The 4,010-nt window shown below is 48.3% G+C and overlaps 1 non-coding gene and 1 pseudogene across 1 annotated transcript; both read right to left on the bottom strand.

The window, feature by feature from the left end:
• Positions 1-1,280: 1,280 nt before the first annotated feature.
• Positions 1,281-1,418, bottom strand: LOC122545845 (annotated as a pseudogene).
• A 1,631-nt stretch (positions 1,419-3,049) lies between these two features.
• LOC122545844 lies at positions 3,050-3,213 on the bottom strand. Its single transcript, XR_006310611.1, has one exon. It is a non-coding gene; the product is annotated as a U1 spliceosomal RNA (small nuclear RNA).
• Between the last annotated feature and the right edge of the window lie 797 nt (positions 3,214-4,010).

Below are 4,010 nucleotides of genomic sequence, written 5' to 3'. Positions count from 1 at the left end.
AGACTGGAGGCCTGTGACCAGTGGAGTGCTACAAGGATTAGTGCTGGGTCCTCCACTTTTTGTCATTTACATAAGTGATTTGGATGTGAGCATGAGAGATATAGTTAGTAAGTTTGCTGATGACACCAAAATTGGAGGTGTAGTGGACAGCGAAGAAGGTTACCTCAGATTACAACGGGATCTTGATCAGATGGGCCAATGGGCTGAGAAGTGGCAGATGGAGTTTAATTCAGATAAATGCGAGGTGCTGCATTTTGAAAGCAAATCTTAGCAGGACGCATGCACTTAATGGTAAGGTCCTCGAGAGTGTTGCTGAACAAAGAGACCTTGGAGTGCAGGTTCATAGCTCCTTGAAAGAGGAGTCGCAGGTAGATAGGATAGTGAAGGTGGTGCTTTGTATGCTTTCTTTTATTGTCAGAGTATTGAGTACAGGAGTTGAGAGGTCATGCTGCGGCTGTACAGGACATTGTTTAGGCCATTGTTGGAATATTTGGTGCAATTCTGGTCTCCTTCCTATTGGAAAGATGTTGTGAAACCTGAAAAGGTTCAGAAAAGATTTACAAGGATGTTGCCAGGGTTGGAGGATCTGAGCTATAGGGAGAGGCTGAACAGGCTGGAAAGTTTTGACTTAGAGGATGGTAGGTGTATGGAATGCGCTGCCAGAGGAAGTGGTGGAGGGGTCCAATTGCAAGATTTAAAAGGCATTTTGATGTGTATATGAATAGGAAGGATTGAGGGATATGGGCCAGGTGCTGGCAAGTAGGACTAGATTGGGTTGGGGTATCAGGTTGACATGGGCGAGTTGGACCGAAGGGTCTGTTTCCATGCTGTAGATCTGTATGAGTGTATATGAGTGTGCAGCATGGGCAATTTGGGCCGAACAGCCTGCCTCCATACTGTAAAGTTGTATGATTAGATGACAGCATCCACCGTGTCCTTTTACCTGGAGCAGGTGGTGAAGAATCAGTGGACAGAGCTGAATATAATCTACGGAACAAATTGTTGAAAGAGGCATTTTGAGCAATACTGGATGGAATAGGCAGGCAGTAAATAGAGGGAAATGTAGCAAATGCGGGGGGATATTTGTTTGTTTGAAGGGCTTGGTCCTGTTGTGAAAAGCATTGAACATAGCGGTTCATTGCAGGATGAAATAAAACGTGCGACATTTATTATGTGTAGATTTGAGTGAAACTGAATTGAATATAGGCGCGATACTTCGGAAGCCGCACCAAGTACAAGTGAGCGGCACCTATTGGAAAATCTGTTTTTTGCTTGTAAATCAGGGGAGAGCGCGAACGCAGTCCCCCACTACCACAAATTTTGCAGTCGAGTATCCCGCATTTGGGGACATCGCAGGCGTCAGCACACCCGAAGTGCAATGGGATAGCGTCGTCCTGGGAGAACCACCTTTTTTTTTTATTTCAAAATATACTTTATTCATAGAAATAAATCTTTGGTACTTGTACAATTTGTCATGTCGTTCATAGATATATACATTCCATGTCGTAAAGAACAGATTGGATTACTCGAATTTACAGGTATTCTATTTACAGTTCCCTTTATTAACCATCCAGTCTCTCATTATTTAGCTGTGGCTTCAGCGGAACCCACCTACTGAGTGGGTGCCCTTTTATACAATAGCAAAGGAAACTTCTTTAACCCTCAGTTTATTGTCCATTTGACTGTCCTGTCTCTGGGGTAGCTGTCTGCATCCCCATGCTGGACCTTCGCTGGGCTGAGGTAGCTATCCAGCTCCTCACTGGCGTCATTTACCCGCTCCGGTGTCGTTGAGCCAAGGCATGGTTCCGCAACATCCAGTTGTGTGTCTGATAATGGGACTGTCAGAGGATCACAGCTCTCAGTTACCTGTAGTTGTGGGACAGTGGGTACCCCCTGGTTCTCACTGGGTGGAGGGTGGACTTCACGGGGTCTGTTATTTCCTGGTTGGGAGGAAATGCCCTCCTCTTTATCTACGGCGCTCTGTCTCTTCTTCTGGTGGTGATGACGTTCTTTGCGCCCGTCTTCCCCATCCGAAGAGCTGTCCGTCATTCCCTCGTGCAGCTGTCTTTTCCCCCTTTGCTGGGAGGCTTTAGGGGCCTGGCCGGATTACCTCCTCCTCCATTGCTTCCATCTGCCCAGCTAGAGCTAGGATCAGCTGCTGTATCTCTCCGCTGGCTGCCACCTCCTCTACTCCAGCCTGCTCTTCTTTCTGGGTGCCACCTGACTCCATTTCCCTGCTGTCTGGGTGGACGTTACTGGTCTTTGGGGGTCCACGGCTCGCATTGCCATCTCCAGCCATCTGTGCGTAAGTGGGGACCCCCGTCTTGGGCAGGTCTTGTACATGTGGCCCGCCTCTCCGCACAGGTTGCAGCTCTTTTCTTCCTGACAGTCCTTAGTCAGGTGACCCTCCTGTTTGCAGTTCCTGCAGATGGTCACTTTGCAATCCGTCAGCACATGTCCCGACTTCCCGCAGGTTCGGCACACTTTCGGCTGCCCTGCATATGTCACGTAGCCTCTGCTCCCTCCAGTTGCGAAGCTCGAGGGTGGGTGGAGAATGTTCCCATTGTCATCGACCCTCAGAGTTACCCTGACCTGCCGCTTGCTGGTCCAGATCCCAAAGGGGTCGATCACATCGGTGGCTTCTCCCTCAACTTGGACGTACCTTCCCAGGAAGTTCAGGACATCAGCCGCTGGAACATAGGGGTTCGGTTCTCACAGGACTGCTGCTCCCAGTTACCTCTCCTTTTACCTGGAGCAGGTGGTGAAGAATCAGTGGACAGAGCTGAATATGGATTAAATTGTTGAAAGAGGCATTTTGAGCAATACTGGAATAGGCAGGCAGTAAATAGAGGGAAATGGAGCAAATGCGGGGGGGATATTTGGTTATTTGAAGGGCTTGTTCCTTTTATGAAAAGCTTTGAAGAGAGCGGTTTATTGCAAGATGAAGCGGCATATTGGTCAATTTGGGTGAAACCGAATTGAATATAGAAAGCCGTACGAAGCACAAGTTACTGGTATCTATGGAAAGATCTGTTTTTCGCTTGTAAATCAGGGGAGAGCGCGAACGCAGTCCCCCACTACCACAAATTTTGCAGTCGAGTATCCCGCATTTGGGGACATCGCAGGCGTCAGCACACCCGAAGTGCAATGGGATAGCCTCGTCCTGGGAGAACCACCTTGGTGATCATGGTATCTCCCCTGCCAGGTAAGTATGCTCAATGCTCCCACTCGCTCAAACCCAATAACAGCCCATACCTCTTACACTCATACTAACTGCGTTTCCGAAAATCGGAAATACATCTCTCTAAGGTTCCCTCTCTGTCTAACAGCGCAATTTCTCACCGGGATCACAGAACATCCGGAAAGACTCATGTTTCACTGAATACAACACTGACTGGGCGACGTGAGAAGTTGCGCTAATTTGCATTTCGCCCTTAAACGGAAATGCTCCGCCCTTCCTTGCCCTGCCCCCTTCACACTGTCTCCTTTTTCACCAAAACAAAGCTCCAGAAATCTCTCGTACACTTGAAGCACTCTGTCATCAAACACTATTTACAGTGAGATGAACGCGAATAAAAGCAATTTTTAAGCTTTGCTGGTGAAACTTGAAAGATATTTGAAATCGCTTTTTCCTAATCCCTACAAATTGAAGAAATCTTCTTTTGTGAAACTGCAGCTTTGCAATCTTCCCCCCTCTGTGTTCCACCGTGCAAATCAATCACTTCAGGAGACCTGAGATTCCCTACAGTGTGGAAACAGGCCCTTCAGCCCAACAAGTCCACACAGACCCTTGGAAGAGTAATCCACCCAGAACCATTTCCCCTCTGATGCACCCAACACTACAGGCATTTTTAGCACGGCCAATTCACTTAACCTGCACACCTCTGGACTGTGGGAGGAAACCCACACAGACATGGGGAGAATGTGAAAACTACACACAGTCGCCCGAGGCTGGAATCAAACCTGTGTCCCTGGCATTGTGAGGCAGCGGTGCTAACCACTGAGCCGCC

The sequence above is a fragment of the Chiloscyllium plagiosum genome, unplaced genomic scaffold (assembly GCF_004010195.1).
Source record: "Chiloscyllium plagiosum isolate BGI_BamShark_2017 unplaced genomic scaffold, ASM401019v2 scaf_52813, whole genome shotgun sequence".
NCBI classification, from domain to species: domain Eukaryota; kingdom Metazoa; phylum Chordata; class Chondrichthyes; order Orectolobiformes; family Hemiscylliidae; genus Chiloscyllium; species Chiloscyllium plagiosum.
The sequence above is the reverse complement of the archived record's forward strand: the minus strand, read 5'-3'. Positions and strand labels throughout refer to the sequence as shown.